We start from the raw sequence: 21,286 nt of genomic DNA on the forward strand, positions 1-21,286 counted from the left end.
TCAGCCATATTCAGTTGTGAACCCTGTGAGCTACAAATTGTATCAGACCTCATTAGATGTGCCACCTGATATCAAAGTGGCATGAAGGTAATGGGAGTAACTGCTACTTTCTAATTATGTTTAAGGCCCATCCAACAAGATAATACCTATATCTAGCATAATTATTGGGTTGTGAACCTAGATGGGGCATAGGTTCAAGTGGAGACACTACTTCTATTATTCTGATAGTGGACATAATATTAAACTAGGTATACATCATTATATCCCCAAATTAAGACACCTCTCAACTCCCATTAGAGAAAATTCTGTTTGTAATAAATGGTGATTAACACAGAGATCCATAGCTGGCCAAGGTACAGAGGATAAAAGGAAGCAGATTTCAGCCCCTCCTTACTAAAAATATTCAGTGATTATGGTGGAAAAAAAAGAGAGGAATCATATAAGAGCCAGAGTTGTTGGAAAGAATGCCTTCTGGACACAGCAGGGAAACTGTACATATAAACTTCGAGAAGTTCATGAAAGCAACAATACCTATCAAGCCCAATCCAAGCCAAATTCTACTATGGAGCAAGGATTTGAGCATGAAGTTCTACCCCTAGCCAAGGAGCTATTGGATTAGCTGTTGGGAAATGATTGATCAATATTCTCTCAGAGTCTATCCCTTGATATATCAACTACACTCCAGTCAAAAGTCACATTTGCAAGGATATTTGAGTATAACAAATTGGCCTCAATGAAAGAAAAAAAAGACATAAAATTGGACTGAAAGGGATGGGTTGTTGGATCTGGGAAGATGTGGTGGAAAGAGGGTGAATATGGTCAACACCAATTGTACAAAATTCTCAAAAAAGTAGTAAAAATATTAATTAAAAAATAACAAGAGATAATGGATACTGAAGGATAGTTAGCTTTCTGAAATTACAAATACCTGTTTTCTTTGAATTTCTGTTCATCATTGAGTTGTAACCGTTATTAAAGATGTGACAAGACTAGCAGAGATATTTATTTTGCTTGTAAAGTATAAATGAGTCTTTTAGGGAAAAATATGTCACTCTAGGAAAAAAGAGGGTCAGCTATACAAAATTATCTTAATAATATATCAAGTGGAGAGAAAGAATGATAATGAGTTCAGCACAGTGGATTACAGTTGTATTTTCCATCCTCAGATCTTCAGACACTCTTTTCTAAGTCCTTGTGGGAGGAAATTGTGGGGAAAAAATGAATTAGATGCTTCCATAGAAACCTCTGAAGAAACAAAGATACAAAGTATAACAATATGTATCATCAAAGGATGACTATGTATATATATATATATATATGACTATATTTATAATATATATATGACTATATTTATAATATATATATGTATATATATATATATATATATATATATATATATATATATATATATATATATACTTTTCTTGTCTGCTTGCTTACATCTAGACTTGTGAATGTCTAGTGCATCATACTAGAAGAAGAAACTTCAATATCTAGCAGATACTCAAGGGTATATATTTGTAAAACCAAAATGTCTTCTGTTGCACCTGGTATACCCAAAGCTTATATATATTTATGTACTTTGTCTCGTTGAATCAACAGAACAATTACAAAAGTTAATTCCTTCGTTAGCTTTATTAAACTTAAGCCCATAGACATTAAAAGAAATTTAATTTAATTTAATTTAACCAAGCTAAAAAAGTAGCATATGTTTAAGACAAGATGCTTATTTATTTTATATTATTAGCATATTTCAATTGTACAACAACATATCATTATAACATATAATATACATAGATTCATGGCCCATTTTATTCCACTGTCAGTGCTTCCCCATCTTGCCCCATTTCTTTTGCTACATTGATCCTTACTACTTTCTTATTTATTATCTATTTTAGTTAGCATGAAAGTATTATGTTTCATTATGACATGTTTAAACAAAATTTGTTGATTATTCTCTTCTCCTCTATACCCCTACCTCTGTACTTATCCAACTGCAGGAATCTATTATTTTTTCATAAGAAATTTTCTTCCATGAATCATGAATCTTTACATATAAGTGTGATACTGTCATGTGGATGCATGTTGCAGGGGCACATCTGACCATGCCCTGGCAGTTACCAATGCAACATCTTTGTATTACCCCAAACTCGATGTATTTCACAGGCCTACACTAAGACTCTCATTTTTGCTGATTCCTGAATTTCAGAACATTTCACAGGGCTCCATCAACTGATAAAGCAAACTCAGCAAGTGTGTCCAAGGTAAAAGCCTACAATATTGGATATCCAGAAAATACACAGGTGGATGCAGTCACAGAACAAAATTTCTCCATTTTATTGAACAAAATTTTATGGCCCCTACACAAATGCCAAGGCCAATGTCATGACTGGTGCAACATCTTCTACAAAGCCCTGGGCAAGATTGTTAAAAATCAAGTATCTATTGAAGGAGAGCAGACTGCAAGCCTCTTCCATGAATCACAGATCCCACACAGAACTGTGCACAGAGGGTTACTAATGACTCTGCTGCAGTAGTCAGTCATAACCCTGACCTTCTGGATCAGGATGCCTGCTGACAAGTCTGTGCCTCTCCATGAAACTTAGTCTTAGGAAAATATATGGCCAAATCTGAAAATATGGTGGGTGCCCAGATGAAGGCTGTGGATGGGCACAAGCAATAGATCCTTCCTGAAGTAGTCAGTTACAGCCATGACACCAACAAGTGTGAGAAAGATGACACCGATGAAGAAGGCAAAGAGAAACACAACCTGAGCCACTAGCACATTATTCTACTGACCAGTATAAGGCCAACCCAGAGGAAGACACTGAGGACTTGTTCCAGAAGTAATGTTGGCACTGCATCCCTGTTGGTATGCTTATACCATTTTTTTGCTCCACACCCCGCACCACAGTGGCTCTAGGATGATAACTCTCTCCTCACTGAAGACACTGTCTATGCAGGAGGCTACTTCCCTCAATGTAGCCCAGGGGTATATGGTGGTTTTTAATGAGCTTAAGATAAAGTGAAGCTATCTGCCAATGCCATCCTCATGAGAAAAGAAAACAAAAAATATTACTATGATTGAACAAATGTACTTCTCTCTAAAATAAAATTATTTCCCTTCCATCTGATAGTTCCTTTCTGTTTCCATGACTTATTAGTCAGGGTTCTCTAGAGTCATAGAATTTATAGAATGGGTCTCTTCTCTCTCTCTCTCTCTCTCTCTCTCTCTCTCTCTCTCTCTCTCTCTCTCTCTCTCTCTCACACACACACACACACACACACACACACACACATACACACACACATATATACATATACATATATATATATATATGATTGACTTACAGGCTGCTGTCCAACAATAGCTAGTTGTGAATGGAAAGTCCAAGTATCTAGTAATTGCTCAGTTCCACAAGGCTGGGTGCCTCATTTGGTCTTCTATATATGCTGAAATTCCTAAGACTCCAATGCCAGTGATGTACTGACAAGGTGAGGACAAGCAGGCAAAGAATGAATGAACCATTCCTTCTTCCATTGTCTTTATATAAACTTCTAGTAGGTGTGTCCCAGATAAGAGTGTGCTTCCTTGCCTCAAGATCTGGATTAAAGGCATTTATAATTCTGACTCAAGATCCAGATCAAAAGCTGGTATCTTCCAGTCTTAATATCCAGATGAAAGGCATGCTGTCTTCCAGCCCCAAGATCAGGATCACAGATGTGCTCTCAATTTCTGGGTTGTAGTTCATTCCAGATACAGTCAAGTTGACAACCAAGTCTCTCTCTCTCTCTCTCTCTCTCTCTCTCTCTCTCTCTCTCTCTCTCTCTCTCTCTCTCTCTCTCACACACACACACACACACACACACAGGCACAGCCACACACATATACACACAAAATCACACTCTCAAATATGCACACATATGTATGCAAAATCATGAACTCACAGAATTTGTTACATGAGCAAGACTTGCACCAGACAGACCACATCAGCATTCCATTACAGATGGGGAAGAAGAAATAGGGGTCACAGAAGGATTTGGAAGAAGGGTGAAGGTGGCAATGATATAAATAAAGTATTCTTGCATTTAATTCTAATAAAATAAATGTTAAAATCATAGCAATTTAAAAATTTTGAAAAGAATTTTAAACATCTACCTCTAAACAAATGGGATCATATTTAGCTGTCTTCATTTATATTTTTGTTGATTCTAATATTGTATGTACACTGATATTCTATTTGCTCTGATTGTGAATAAATGAAAGTATTATAAAATGTGGCATGAAAAACAATAAAAATGACATTGCCTTTAATAACAAAAATTTTAAATAAAAAAAGCAGAAAAAATGATAGTATCTCACCAGGACCAAGAAAGAATTAGTTAGATTTCCACACATTCAGATAATATACAGGAAATAAAATGTATATATGGATGGAGGCAGGATGATGAATAACACAAGAAATATAGTAATGGTAAAAAGAGGAGGATAGCAAATAATACTAAAGTTAATATTTACAAATTATATTTTATGTCAAAATAATGTTGAATTTAATGTCTATTAACTCACTTAATCCTCAAAATAACCCCTGGAGATAGCTTAATGTTATTACTATTTCACAGTTGGGGAAAAAGGATCCTATGGTAGTGAGGCCTCATTCAAGCTAAGTGCCTTTTTCAAGATCCCAGCAGTTTCAAGATTCAAACCCAGAGTATTTGCATCCAGACTTAATCTGTTCTTTCAACTTCTACAAGATAATACCTTGCAACAAATACTGGAAGATGATGAAAGTTATTGAATTCCTGGAAAAGGGTTTTGTGCTCTATTGTGTGGTCTTTTGTTAAATTTCTGTCTCTAAAATTCATTAGCTTGATGACCTAAGATAAATTAGTAGTTGATTTATCTGAATTTTTTGTTTCTAAATTTGTAATGTAAGGATAATAAAATAAATTTTTGTAAGATAGAGCACCTGTTAGAGATAATAGTTTGAAATACTTGTGAATATAGTTGTTAAAACTCACTACAGAATTCACATGAGATGGATGGGGTGTTCCTGTTGTTGTTGTAGGGGCTATGATGGTATATGGTAAGAAGGGTGAGAAAGAACTGTGGAGAACAGGTTAAGAAAGACTTGGATGGAACTTGAAAAATGTAACTTGTAGTCTATAAGTTACAAGGGACATACTAAGAAGAATATAGTTTCAAAGGGCAAGTATAAAAGGTGAAAGGGCAGCCGGGCGGTGGTGGCGCACGCCTTTAATCCCAGCACTCGGGAGGCAGAGGCAGGCAGATCTCTGTGAGTTCGAGGCCAGCCTGGTCTCCAAAGCGAGTTCCAGGAAAGGCGCAAAGCTATACAGAGAAACCCTGTCTCGAAAAACCAAAAAAAAAAAAAAAAAAAAAAAAAGGTGAAAGGGCAAGGTACACCCATAATTCACGTCAAGTTCCCTTATGTTGGCTCTGTGACCAGAAGCTATGTAGCATCTAAGTAGCAAGTGTGCAAATACAGAAACCCCATTTCTGTTCATAACGAAGTCTACTGAAGTAGTGGAAGTAAACAATGGTACAACTGATTTTGAGAAAATACTAGCAGCTTTCATAAACAATTAAAATTTCCTTTAATGTGGGATGCAAAAAGTAGCACTCTAAGTACTTAACCTAGAAAGTTAAAAACTTATATTCAGCTGGTGGGGCTGCACATGCCTATCATCCCAGTTTTTGGGGGTGCTACAAGAGAATCATAGAATTTGAAGGAAGCCTACAGTTTTGAGTAAGAGACTATCTCAAATGCACACTTATATTTACACACACACCTTGTAGAAATGTTAATAATAACCTTATTCTAAACCATTTGTATGTCAAAAATGTCTATCTACAGGTAAACTCTATTAGATGCTACTCAGGAATAGAAAGGAAATGACTACTAATATATACAAAAACATATATAAATTTGAAAAATGAAGCTAAATAAAGGGAAAGATAAAATTTATAAAGGATAGACACAAATTCACAAAGTATTTGCTTATATTTAAAAGGTTTTGTCTTCCCATTTCTTTTGCTTGGCCAGTTGTATTAGGGTTCTCTAGAGAGAAACAGAACTGATAGAATGAATATATATATTCCTCTAATTGTGTATCTTATTGTGACTAAGCAATATTGTAAAATATGGTATGAAAATCAATAAAAATGACTATTTTTTATTGGAGGCAAAGCCACGGATTCCCTTGTTCTCCTCTATCCTGCCCCCCCCACCTTCCCCCCAGCCCAGCCCCCATTCCCATCTCCTCCATGGCAAAGACTCCCCTGAGGATTGAGTTCAGCTTGGTAGATTCAGTCCAGGCAGGTCCAGTCCCCTCCTCCCAGGCTGAGCCAAGTGTCCCTGTATAAGCCCCAGGTTCCAACCAGCCAGCACATGAAAGAACTGGTTCTAATGCCACTGAAGGGAATATACTTGCTAGCAAGAGTGAGGGCAAGAAGGCAAAAAGAAAAAGAGAAAGTTTCCTTCTTCCTTTTCCTTTATATAGGCTGCCAGCATGAACTGTGGTCCAGATTAAAGAGATGTATTCCAACCTCAAAAGATCTGGAATAAACGTGGGTCTTCCCACTTCAAATGGTTTAATTAAAAAAAATCCCTCACAGGTATACCCAACCAGTTGAGTTTTAGTTAATTACAGAAGTAGTCAAGTTGACAATCAAGAATAGCTATTACACTGGTCTACCTGCCCCTTGGTCCTCCTTGTAAATTCTCATAGTCCCTGTCTGTTTTATTTTTCAAGAAACATAATCTACCATGTCCAGTGTTCCAGCTAGCCTACCTGGGGACAAGGCAGGATGGGGACAAGAAATGTAGTTACCCAAGATTTGATATACATTTCTCAATCTTTCTGATCTAGGTTTACAAAACTGCCTTTTTAAATCTGTCATATCACTCTATTGATTCAGGTGGTACCCCATGCAAAGTAAATTTAGAGCCTTTTGGCATCAGCTCCTTCTTGTTCTCTGGCTTTATCTTCAGTACTTTGGGGGGCATTAGATTTTGTTTTTCTCTGAGGGCTTCATGTGCAGGGGTTGAGCTATTCAATATGCACTGAATCTAGTAACAAGTTCCTGTATATTCAAATTGTATCCTAACCCTAGGTAATAAAAAAAAAATAGTTGAAGGTCTCTTCTCTGCTGGAAGCCATGCCAGTAGCCAGAAGCCCAAATAAGACCCCAGCTGTGGACTGCCACCACTCCATCAGTACCCACTCAGCCTATTCCCAACTGTTCCACCCCTCTTCTTCACCATATCCTGACTCCCAATCCATTGGAGGAAGCCCAGCTGGAGCAGAGGCTACACTGGCCGCCAGAACCCCAGCTGGAAACTCAGAAGAACACTCCTTTGCTTAACCAGAGGTCACCCAGGCTATAGAAATCCATCCACCACTCTGTTTGAGACACTCTACTCAACCACAGGCCACTCTAGCCAGAAGATCAGAGAAGAAATAGAAACAGAGGAACAAAACACCCATCCAAAAAGGACAACTCAGAAATTGGTACTTAGAACTATAGTTACCCCAAACCCAGGTGCCTAGATGTCAGTGTAAAAACACAATAGACAATAGCCAGAGCAGTATGTCACCACCAGATCCCAACTATCCTACTACAGCAAGTCCCAAATATTTCAACACTACCAAAGCACAAAAAAATGACCTTAAACCAACTATATGAATATGATAGAAGTCCTTACAGAGGAAATGAATAAATGTCCTAAAGAAATTCTAGGAAAGGAAACAAGCAGTTGAAGGAGACAAATAAAACTGTTCAAGACTTGAAAATGAAAATAGAAGCAATATAGAAAACATAAACTAAGGGAATTTTGGAAATGAAAAATTAAGGAAATTGAACAGGAATTATAGACACAAGCATCAATAAGAAACTACTGGAGATGGAAGAGAGAAATTCAGACATTGAAAATATGATAGAAGAAGTAGATACATCAGTCAGATGTTAAATCTAAAATATTCCTGACACAAAACATCCAGTAAATCTGGGGAACTATGAAAAGATTAAATGTAAGAATATTAGGAATAGAAGAAGGAGAAGAAACACAGCTCAAAGGCCCAGAAAATATTTTAACAAAATATTAGGACACTGTTCCTAAGCAAATTATTATGTTAGTCAGGTTTGGAATGCTATAGCAAACAACTCAAGACCATCAACTTAAAAAGAAGAAAGACTTTGGGATCTGAGTTCCAGGACTTCCAGTTTTAGGTAATCATGTTGCTTTGTGCTCAAGCAAAGCATCATAGTAGGGGATACATAGTAAGTAGAATTACAAGCTCACTTTCTGGTGATCCAAGGACAAAAAACAAACAAACAAACCAAAAAGACATGGAAGATCTGAAATGCCACATGAGAATGAATAAAAAACTGCCAGCATCCGAACTTTCTTCCACTAGTTCCCAGTTTGTTGAGGTTTCACCTCTTCTTAATACTCAGGGCATTCAAGATCTAACAAATGGAAAACTAAATATGTATGTGCACAAACAGATGTGTCCTATCGGTAAGAATGAGAAGTAGTTGCAAACACACTGTTCTTTTTTATTTTTTTTCTGTATTATCATCATCATCATCATCATTATTATTAATATTAAGAAATTTTCTATTTATCTTACATACCAACCACAGATTCCCTCCTCCTCCCTCCCCCTGCCCCACAGCACTCACCCCCAACATACTCCCCATTCCCACCTCCTCCAAGTCAAGGCAAACCAACTGTTCTAATCAATGAGGTTGCTGTTTTTCTCATTCTTGCAGTATTTTTTATTGTCTTGTACCCTTGCTTGAATCTAACATGATCAATTAGGATTGAAACATGAACTACTTGAAGCAGCAGTCTCCAGACATCTCAGATACGACCTAGAACTATTAGTGGGTATTAAATAATCACTTGAGAATAACTGACTTAACATATCCTTCATCCTATTAATTACTTCATTTAAACCTAAATGGCAAGGCAACTAACCTTACTTTCTCACATCACTGATCTCACAAGTTCAGCACAACTATTTGCAATTCACATTCCTTCCTGAGGGACCTGTAAATCTTCACTGGACCTCCATTCCAATGTCACTTCTCCTATGATGGTTTCCCAATTCCCAGCTTCAGTTATTCCGGGTTATTTTCTTTTACAAATAGTTCTATCATGGTGTTTGTTATGCAATGTGCAGGCCTAAACTGTCTTCTGAATTCAAAACTTGGATACATCAAGATGTATGTCATAATTGTGCAATATATGAGACACTGGACAGATGATGATTTGTGATTGGATAATAAACAAATAATTTGCCTTTCTTTGACAGTAAAGGTAAAAAAAAGCAATCATACACACACACACACACACACACACACACACACACACCCTCTAGGGCTGAGGTGAGAGCTCATTTAATGAAGTGCTTGCTGTGTATTGTGGGACAGTTTCCTCCAAGACTGAAACATGCCATCTTCCAGGGAAGCTCTTTAAGCAGCAACATAAACAACTCAAAACAGCTTTAAGAAGTCCCTGAAACTGACCAGATTCACTACGCCCCTGCCTGCCAGAGTAAACAATAAAGGCTGAGCTTCTGTCTTAGACAAAGTCAAGTAGAGCTGTACAGAATACTTGGAGGAGCTGAGCTACCAAGACTCAGACAAGCTGACTTGCAAAGAAGACTCTCAGTGGAGAAAAGCTGCAGAGAAGATTTTGTGATCAGAGAAGTATACCCTGGAAGAAGCAGAAACCATCTGAGCTGCCTGGAAGATGTTTAGGTAACTGAGGCACATGGAAAGGACACTCTGCAACTTGTTGAGCTGGCTGCAGTCTATGTATTATGATCCAAGTTTCCCAGCTTTTGTAAGCTGTCACCAATGTTGGGGTAGGCTTTGGTGATGCAGATGTCTTTGAGTAATTTCTGCTCCTGTAAGTAACCCCTCATCCATATTTCTGAAAGTAACCCCAATAAAACTCATGGGATCACCAAAAGAATAAAGGCATGCATATAAAGGTACAAGAAGCTTACAGAACAACAATAGATTGGACCAGAAAAGAAAGTCCCCTTGTCACATAAAAATCAAAACACTAAACATATAGAACAAAGAAAGAATTTTAAAAGCTACAAGGGAAAAATACAAGTAATATATAAAGACAGACATATTAAAATTGCACCTGACTTCACAGTGGAGATTCTAAAAGCCAGAAGAGCCTGGACATATGTCCTGCAGACTTCAAGAGACCAGATATTCCAATCCAGACTACTATACACATAAATATTTTCAATCACCATAGATGAAAAAAAAACAAGATATTCTATGATAAAGTCAAATTTCAACAATATCTACCCACACATTAAGCTCTAAAGAAAGTACTAGAAGGAAAACTCCAACTCAGGGAGGTTAGCTACATCCACACAAGCACAGGAAATAATGTTATACCAATAAAACTACAAGAAGGGAAGCAGGTGTGCTTGTGCACATACATACAAATGCGCGCGCGCGCACACACACACACACACACACACACACACACACACTACCAACAATAGCAAATAAAAGAAAATAACAGTAATTAATAATCATTAGTCATTAATATCTCTCAATATCAATGGACCCAATTCCCCAACAACAGACTAACAGAATATATGCAAAAACAGGATCCATCCTTCTGCTTCATATAAGAAACACACATCAATATCAAAGGTAGACATTACCTCAGAGTGAAAAGTTAGAAAAATATTTTCTAAGCAAATGGACCTAAAAACAAATCTGGTGTAGCCATTCTAATATCTAATAAAATGTACTTCAAATCAACATTAATCAAAAGAGACAGGGAAGGATGCTTCATGCTCATCAAAGGAAAAATCTACCAAGATGATTTTTCAATTCTTAACATGTCTGCCCCAAATCAAAGGCACTACCTTTTGTAAAGGAAACATCATCAAAGCTTAAATCACACATTGACCCTCACACACTGATAATGGAGACTTCAATACCCCATTCTTACCAATGGACAGGTTATTCAGACAAAAAATAAACAGAGAAAGACTAAAGCTAACAGATATTATGAAGCAAATAGACCTAACAGGTATCTACAGAACATTTCAAACAAACACAAACGAATACACCTTCTTCTTAACACCTCACAGAACATTGTCCAAAATTGACCATATTCTCAGTCACAAAACACATCTTAATAGATAGAATAAAATTGAAATAAAAAACTGACTACATACTCAGTCACAAAGCACATCTCCACAGACAGAAAAAAACTGAAATAACTTGCTGCACCCTAACTTGCTGCACCCTATCAGACTACCATTGTTTAAAGCTGGATATCAGCAACAACAGAAACAAACAAACAAAAAAACAACAAAAGAAAGCCTACAAACTCACAAAAACTGAACAGCTCTCTACTGAGATTACCATTGTGTCAAGATGTTAGGGTCCTAGCGTCATTCTCCAAAAGATCACCATCCATGTATGCAATCTGTAAGAGTATTTGTTATCTTGAGAATAAGAGTGCCACACTGGGGCTGCACATCTGACACAAAGGCAAAATGGTGACCCTGAGAGAAGCTCACAGGCTCCTTTTACATACAGCTAAAGGAATTCTAAGGCAGTTAAGTTATTCTATCTATGATTGGCTTAAGCAAGTAGCAATTATGTTGGTGTGTTTCTACTTGGCTAGGGCTAGCAGGGACTGGCTAGGACTACAGTTTTACCATCTTTGGGCATGTTTGGCCAAGTTCCAAGGGGGGATAGAGGATTTGTCCCTATTTGGTCATTGCCTTGAGATACTTTAGGGATGGCCCAGGCTTGGTATGTGCTGTCTCCCTAGTCCCTGCTGTCAGGGGCATTGAAGATTGATTGTCCATTGTTTGTGGTTCTTTCAGAAACTGCTTGTTCAGTCTCTGGAAACTGAAACTGAGGCCTGATCTCTGACAGAAGACTGAGCAGCCTGTTATGGCATCTACTTAGCAATCTCAAAGGCAGAAGCAAAGGAAGAAATTAAAGACTTCCTAGAATTCAATGAAAATTAATACACAACATACCCAAACTTATGGAACAAGATGAAGGCTGTGCTAAGAGAAAAGCTCATAGCACTAAGTGCCTTTAAAAAGAACTTGCAAAGATCTCATACTAACGGTTTAACAGCACACCTGAAAGCTCTAGAACAAAAAGGAGCAAACACCCCTAATAGGAGTATACAGTAGGAAATAATCAAAATGAGGGCTAGAATCAAGAAAATAGAAACAAAGAATCAATTAAATAGAGTTGATCCTTTGAAAAAGTAAAAAAGATAGATAAACTCTAACTAATAGATGGAGGGAGATTATCCAAATTAACAAAAGTCAGAAATGAAACTTGAGGCATAACAACAGACACTGAAGAAATCTAAAGAATCATTAGATTATACTTTAAAAACATGTACTCCCCAAAATTGGAAAATCTAAAAGAAGTGGATTATTTTCTCAATAGATTCCACTTACAAAAGTTAAATAAACTTAAAGTAAACCTACAAACCCTAAGAAACTAGAAACAGTCATTAAAAGTCTCCTAACTAAAAAAAAAAAAAAAAAAAAAAGCCCAGGACCAGTCAGTTTCAGCACAGTATTCCACCAGATTCTGAAAGAAGACTAAACACCAATACTCCTGAAATTATTCCACAAAACAGAACATAAGGAAGATTTCTAAATTCAGTTTATGAGGCCACAGTCACCCTGATACCCAAACCACAGGAAGATTGAACAAAGAAAAAGAATTACAGATCAATTTCCCTCATGAACATAGATGCAAAAATAATAAAATGCTTACAAACTGAATCCAAGAATACAACACAAAGATCATCAACCATGAGCAAGTAGGCGTCATCCCAGAGATGCAGGTAGTGTTTTAACATTTGAAAATCAGTCAAAGTAACCCACCATATAAACAAACTGAAAGGAAAACAATACATGATCACCAAAAGGCTTTTTTCAAATTCCAACACCCCTTCATGATAAAAGTCATGGAGAGATTAGGGATAAAAGGGGTGCATTTAAAAAATAATAAATACATTTTACAGCAAGCTGATAGCCAACATAAAATTAAATGCAATTCCACTAAAATCAGGAACAAGACAAGGCTATCTATTCTCTCCATATCTATTCAACATAGTAATTGAATTTCTAGAAAGAACAATAAGACTGAAGGAAATCAAGGGGATTCAAATTCTTCCATTGGAATGAAAGAAGTCAAAGTATTGTTAATCTCAGATGATATGATAGTGTACATAATCATCCCCCAAAATTCTACCAGGGAATTCCTACAGCTGAGAAGCACCTTTGGTGAAGTGGATGTGTAGAAAATTAATTCAAAAAATATCACTAGCCCTCCTGTATACCAAATACAAATGGATGGAGAAAGAAATTGGGGAAATAACACCCTTCACAATAGACACAAATAATGTAAAATATCTTGGAGTAATTCTAACCAAGTAAGGGAAAGACTTGTATGACAAAAGCTTCAAGTCTTTCAAGAAAGAAATTGAAGAAAATATCAGAAAATGAGAAGATCTTCCATGCACATGGATTGGAAGGATTAACATAGTAAAAATTGCCATCCTACCAACGGCTATCTACAGATTCAATGCAACCCCCATCAAAATTCCAACATAACACTCTACAGACCTTGAAAGGACAACATTCAACCTCATATAGAAAAAATTCATGATAGCTACAATTACCCTGTAGAATAAATGTGTGTCCATAAGTTAATTTCAAACTGTTCTACAGGGCTCTAGTAATAAAAACAGCATGGTTTTGGCATAAAAACTGACACATTCATCAATGCAATCAAATTGAATACTCAGACATAAATCCACACACCTATGGACAGCTAAATTTTGATAAAGAAACCAGAAATATACAATTAAAAAGAGAAAGCATCTTCAACAATTGGTGCTGGCCTAACTGGATGTCTGTTTGTAGAAGGATGCAAACAAATCCATCTATTACCATGCACAAAATCAAGCCCATTTATATAAAAGACTTCAATATACAAACAGATATGAAGAATCTTATAGATAAGAAGGTGGGGAATAGTCTTGTACTTATTGTCACAGGAGACAACTTCTTGACTAGAATACCAGTAGTATAGGTATTAAGACCAGTAGCACAGGCATTAAGAACAAAAATCAATAATAGGAACCTCATGACACTGAAAAGCTTCTGTAAGGCAAAGGACACCATCAATAGGACAAAATGACAGCCTACAGAATGGGAAAAGATGTTTACTATCTTATAATCTGACAGAGGGCTGATATCCAAATGCATAAAGAACTCAAGAAACTAGACACCAACAAACCAAATAATCCAATTAAAAATTGGGCACAGATCTAAGTAGAATTCTCAACAGAGGAATCTCATATGGCTGAGAAACACTTAATGAATGTTCAACATCCTTAGCTATCAGGGAAATGCAAATTAAAACTTCTTTTAAATTCTTACACCTGTCAGAACGGCTAAGATCAAAATCAGAAGTGACATCTCATGCTGGTAAAGTTGTGGAACAAGGGGAACATTCCTCCATTGATGGTGAGAGTGCAACCTTGTTACAGACACTATGCAAAACAATATGGTAGTTCCTCAGAAACTCTTGGGTATATACACAAAGGATACTCCTTCTTACCACTTGCTCAAACATGTTTATTGCAGCTTTATTCATAATAGCCATGTAGATGAATTTCTAAACAGTCTTATTAAAGAAGAAACACAGAGCCAAATACAGGGGTGCAAGCCCTAGAGATCAGAGCAATAGCTGCCAACTAACCTTAGCTCACCACGTCACCATAGCTTCCCAAGAGAACCTCTTCCTGTCTAACGTGCGCCTTTATTGCCTTCCTGTTCTGCCTTCTCATTGGCTCTAAGCCCAGCCACATCACTTCCTTGTCATTGCCTGTCTATATACACCTGCAGGTCTCTATGGTTGGTACTATGATTAAAGGCATATGTCACCACGCTTGGCTTTGTTCTTGAACACAGAGACTCTACCTGCCATGTGATTGGATTTAGGGTGTATGCTACCACTGCCTGACTTCTGTTTATGGCTGACTATGACCTCTGATCTCCAGGCAAACTTTGTTTATTAACATACAAATAAAATATCACCACATAGCCAGAAATTCTAAGCAACCTAGGTGTCCCTCTACCAATGAATGGATAAATAACATGTGGTACATTTACACAATGAAGTATTACTCAGCTGTTAAAAACAATAATATCATGAAATTTGCAGGCAAATGCATGGGAATAGAAAATATCATCCTAATTGAAATAATCCAGACCCAGAAAGACAAACATGATATATATATACTCACCTAAATCTGGAAATTGGCTATTAGGTAAAGGATAATCATGCTACAATCCACTGGCCCAGAGAAGTTAAGTATCAAGGAGAGTTCAAGGTGGGGCACATGGATCTACCTAGGAAAGGGAAATAAAATAGATATGTGGGAGGACTGGAAGAAGGCAGGAATGGGAATAGGAGGGATCAGGTGGGAGGAGATGTAGGAAGAGAGTACTGGGAGAGACCACTGGAATTGGTGGGGGGAGGCACTTAGTGAGCTATGTACAAACCTACTGCAATGGAAATTTCATGGAATCTAAGAGAGTGATCCCAGTGGAAAAAAAAACCTAGTAATGGGGGATACAGAGCCTAAACTGGCCATCTTCTATAAGCACACAAGGCTTCCAGTGGAGGAACTGGGACACCAATCCAGCCAGAAAACCTTTGATCTACTATTTGTCCTGCTTCCAAGATATGCTGGGGTAAAGGTATGGGAGTGGCCAACAAACGACTGGTCCAACTTGAGGCCCATGCCACTAGAGGGAGCCCATGCCTGACCCTGCCTTGAGGGCCAGGAACCAGAGACTGGACAGCCCAGAGACCCAGGATAGAACCAAACATGACTGGCAAAAAACAAACAAACAAAAGCAATGAAATGATTCCTAATGAAATTTTGCTGTACTCATAGATGGGTACCTAGCTCAATTATCATCAGAGAGGTGTGATTCAACAACTGATGGGAACAATGCAAAGACCAATAGCCAAACACTAGGTGGAGCCAGGGGAATCCCACAGAAGAGAGTGAGGAAGGATTTTAGGACATAGAGGGTTTGAGGACACCATGAGAACACAACCCACAGAATCAACTAAGCAGAGATCACAGTGGTTCACAGTGACTGAAGCAATAATCATGGGCCCTGTAGAGGTCTGAGCTAGGTCTTCTGCCTACATATTATGGTTGTGTAGCTTGGTGTTCTTGTAGGACACCAAACAGTAGGAGTGAGGGACACCTCTGATTCTTTTGCCTGTGCTTGGGCCCCTTTTCTTCCTACTAGTTTGCTTTGTCCATCTTGATATGAGGGTCTGTGCCTAGTCTTATGGTAAGATATTATGCCATGTTTGGTTGATACCCCTAGGAGACCTGCTCTTTTTTTGTTTGTCTGAAGGAAAAAGAAAGAGGAATAGATTTTAGGGAAAGGAGAAATGGTACTAGGAGGAGTTGAGGGAGGGGAAACTACAAAACTGTAGACAGGATGTGATGTATGAGAGAAATATAAAAATAAATATCAGAAAAGAATAGTTGGAGGCCATTTGGAATCAGACACTATTCAGATTATTTTCTAATTATCAAGAATCATTTATTGAACCTCTCATTCATGTCAACCGATTTACTCCTCATTATTGTATTATTTTGCATATTATTTTATTACCTTTGTGCCATTAATATCTCCATTTTATAGAAGAGGAAATTTAGCCTCAAATTTTATCTACAGAGCTGTGAACATAGAGCTTGGGACAATGGATATGCATGATAATGATTATAGAAGCAGAATTTGAGAACCCAATGGCATTTAGCAACAGATGGAAATTACTGTGTAATTTTTAAGTGGCAGATACACTTTGTAGAGGATCTAGAATTTAGCTCTCTGTTTTCTTGTGAATATGTTATTTCTTAGCTCTGTCCTTCCTGTTGACAAAGTTCTGTGTTACTAGTCTCTACAAATCTGAAAACTAGACCCCAAATCTGTACCTGGGCAGTGTCAGAAAAGAAAAAAAAATGGATATCAGAGGATTTAATGACCGAGATTCTCCTATAAAGACAGGGAACCCAATAGTCCCTAGGTTCAGTAGTGTGTCACATTAGACAGACCATAAGTGCTCAAAGTCAAGGACATAATACCCAGAGAATAATACTCATGCTAACCCCTACGATACTAGCCCAGGACTCTGATTCAGGACATCTTATCACAAAACAGGTAAATCTGCATGTCTATTATGCTCCTAAGGTTATTTGGATGCAGTTTTCTGGGCTGCTTTGTCCTTGGTAAAGAGTTAGTCCAAATAGCCTTGCAAAAGTCTTCCAGCTAAATCATATATTTAACAGAATATACTTATCATGGTCAAGGCAATAAAAAGGGAAGGATTGTCAGTGCCATAGAAATAAATGGTAGCAATAGCTTCATGGGACATTCACACTCTTGGTTTTAAGGTAAAAATAAAATTTCAGTACATCAAGTAGCAGTAAAAAAATCTCTAAGCAAGACAACTTGGAGGAACAAATCCTCAAACAAAGAAATGAGTATAGTTTTTATGTGGTTAGGTGTTTTCAGAAATCTCAGATTAGGTAGCATTTAATCAATTTCCTTAAAGCAAAATAAAATTATTATTGGATGCCAAAAGAAAAGATTTGAAATTGAGAAACAAATGAGAAACATCTTTTATAAAAGATGCTCATAAGTTATGGTGCTTAGAAGGAAAGGAGACTGGAAGAACATTTTTCAATTATATTTGGTAAACTTTTGGGTATAAATATTTTGGTGATATGGAGGTATATATACATGACCTAAACCTAACTTCAAAACATTATTTTGCTAAGGAGAAATTACTAGAAGCTTGTATATGAAAGGGAAGTTCTTAATTACCTCCATCTCAAAAATAATTTTATATTATTTACTTATATTTAGTCTATGTGTATGAGTGCTTTGCTGCCTGTAGGCATATGTACCACATATATACCTGGTGTTAATGGAGTCTAGAAGAGGGCATTGGATAATGGAATTAGAGTTGCAGACAGCTGTGTGCTGACATATGGTCACTGAGAACCAAACCAAGGTCCTCTGCATAGGCAGCGGGTGCTCTTATCCACCATCTCTTCAGTCCTAAAAGCAAATTTTACTAAAAACAAGCTTGTTGCAATCTGACATATATCACATAAATATAACATATGCATATATTTGAAATGTTATACATGACATGTATACACATATATATTACTGATAAAATTATGTATCTGTACATTGTACATATTACTATGTAGCAAATATGTATAGATTTATATACACATATACTATATATATATATGTTGTACACATACATATATACACATGTATGCATATATATATATACTACTGATTTGAATTAACACACTCAACTTTAATGTCATAGCGTCTTTTTATTTTAATTTTATTTGTTGTGTGTATGTGCATAGTCTATATACACATACGTGCCACAGTGCTTGTGTGGAGGTCAGAGGACCACTTTTGGGAGTTAGTTCTGTCTTATTACCATGGTTTCCAGGGATTGAACACACAGCAACTGTTTTTACCTGCTGAGTCATCTCACCAAGCCTCATGCCTTTAAAGATAAATAGATATTTTTTTATTTCCATTTTTATATTTTTGAAAGCTTCAAATATGAGTATTCTATTTACATTATTTCCACCCCTTCTTCTTCACTACCTAATTCCTCTTGTGTCCTTCCTGACCCTCTACTAATAGGTTATAATTGACAGTAGGAGAAACAGTAGTTTAAGTTAAATAAGACTATTCCTTCCTTGACAGTTTAATTTTTGAGCTGATAAACAACAGTAATTTTTTTAAGTAAAGACTTCAAAAAAACCTGTAGATATTTGACTTTATTTTCATTAAAAACTATCTCTTAAAGAGGTTTTAAGCATTTCATATAAATGCCCATGTGTCCTCAACCCTGCACAAAGAACTACAGGCAACCAAGGAAAGAGCACACCAATTAGTTATCCAATACCAAATGGTCAACCCTGAAAATGTATGTACAACAAGCACTATACAGGTTGAGCAGGTTTATATTCATATATGCATATGACAAATTAATGAAAAAAGAGGCCATGATTTTGAAAGAAAGCAAGGAGTTTTCTATGGGAGTGTTTGGAAGGAATAAAGCAAAGTGGAAATGATTTAGGTCTAGTGCTTTTGAGTTTCATGTTGATTATTTGCTCTAATAAGTGATATTTTTGAGATATCAGGAACTTTGTTAAGTCAGGAATAGAGGCACAAGCTGTTAACTCCACTACTAAGGAATCTGAGACAGGTGATCATGTTTCCAAGGCCAACAGAAGAATCAAAAAAAGACTCTAATCTAAAAGCATAACAATAAAAAAACAGTTTGTTAAATATAGTTAATAAAACCAAACAATATTTCTTTGACTTTCATTATTGATTTTTATCCAGCTTAATAAGATACTGTGATATTATTTAACTTTGAAATAAAGTTCTTCATAGATCACCTTTGATACTCTACATCTCTAAAACTTTCCTTACTTTACCCCATTTCACGTTGCCCACATGAGAAGTAGCACTATCACAAATCACTGTCTGCCATCTGAAGCCTTTGGTATAGCCATCAGTAGCAGTGATTAACTACAGAGCAAATGCTTCTCAAAGTGTATTGAGGGTAATTGAAGTTACTCAAAGGTAGCTGAAGGATATATACTTAATAACTTTAACCACACCAATTTTAAAATTTAACTGTAATGACTGTTGTTAGATTTCTGACTATTTAAATTCCAAATTTACTTCACTAGTCCACTTTTCTGTGCTTTGGGATTTCAGAAACTGGCTCTCACATCCATGGCCACCACAATGGCCTATCTATACATTGGAATAGAGTGTGCTTTCAGATTCATCTTTCTGTTTCCTGGAGATGGAGCAAGGTTAGAATACATAGCAGAGTCACTTTGAGCTGATTTGAAACTTCTGTTTGCTCTGTTTGTTTTCTCTTTCCAGAATCTGTCTCCTCACTGTTTGACAAAAAACCCTTTTTTGCTTTAATTTTCAGTTGCTTGGGAAAGTCTCTCACGCTGGAAGTCATGCAATTGGTTGAAACTTAGTTTCAGTTGTTTTCAAATATGAACTCTTGCTTCCTGCTAAGTTATTCATAACAAAAGTACTTCCATCATAGTTGGTATAGTGTCACTGATACCTGGCACAAGGTATGCAATTGGCAGGTACTCCACACTCTTGGTTGAAAGGATGAACACTGTCTTTCCTTGCTTTTTTGAAACTAATTTCTTGGTTTCCTGAGACTCCATAATACTTTGAAAGCATTTTTTAAAGTTTGTGTCACATAGTATTACACCTAACAATGTCTGTGTTCATTTTGTTTACTGGACTATATCATTATAGGAAAAAATAATCTTGTTTTATTTTTTTTTGGTCTCATATAAATACATATTCCCAAATATAGCCTCGTTAGTATGTATAAAGTTAGGGAAACATAAACTAAGATAAGAAGATAAAGAACAACTAGGAGGTAAAGATTAAAAAAAAAAGGTCTTTGTAGAAGCTTCTACAAAGCTTCTCTGTAGGTTTATTTGAAAAGAGAATCATAATAGGTTCATGAAACAAATGCTTGCATATGAGATGTAGTGGTTAGAAAAGAAAATAGAAATTATAAATGTGCATTAGAAATAAACACAAATAGGTAAATAAACATACAAACAGCAATTGAGAGTAAGAACAAGCATCAGAATGTTACAAATATTATCAAATCTATCTATTGAGGGACTTATTAAGGCAACTCCACATAGTTAAACGGGACCTGGAACAGCTACCCACTACATCTATCTTGCCATATAAAGAATATTTAAAGGTCAATGTTAAAAAAGGCACAGACTATGATCTGCTATTATATTAGACCTTAGTCTTTTGATTAATAACTAGCACTCTTACTACCTCAAGTATTTTTAAAAAAATATTAGATCTGGAAACATGAGGGATTGTGTTGGGTGAGTTGGGGGCAGGATGGAGCAGGACAGTAATGAAAGAGATGTCTTGATGTGGGGGCCATTTCAGGGTTAGGGGTAAACCTGGTACCAAGGAAACTCCCAGGAATGCACAAGAGAATGACCCTAGCTAAAAATCCTAGCAATAGTGAAGAGGATGCCTGAATTGGCCATCTCCTGTAATC

The sequence above is a fragment of the Peromyscus maniculatus genome, chromosome X (genome assembly GCF_049852395.1).
Source record: "Peromyscus maniculatus bairdii isolate BWxNUB_F1_BW_parent chromosome X, HU_Pman_BW_mat_3.1, whole genome shotgun sequence".
In the NCBI taxonomy this organism is placed as follows: domain Eukaryota; kingdom Metazoa; phylum Chordata; class Mammalia; order Rodentia; family Cricetidae; genus Peromyscus; species Peromyscus maniculatus.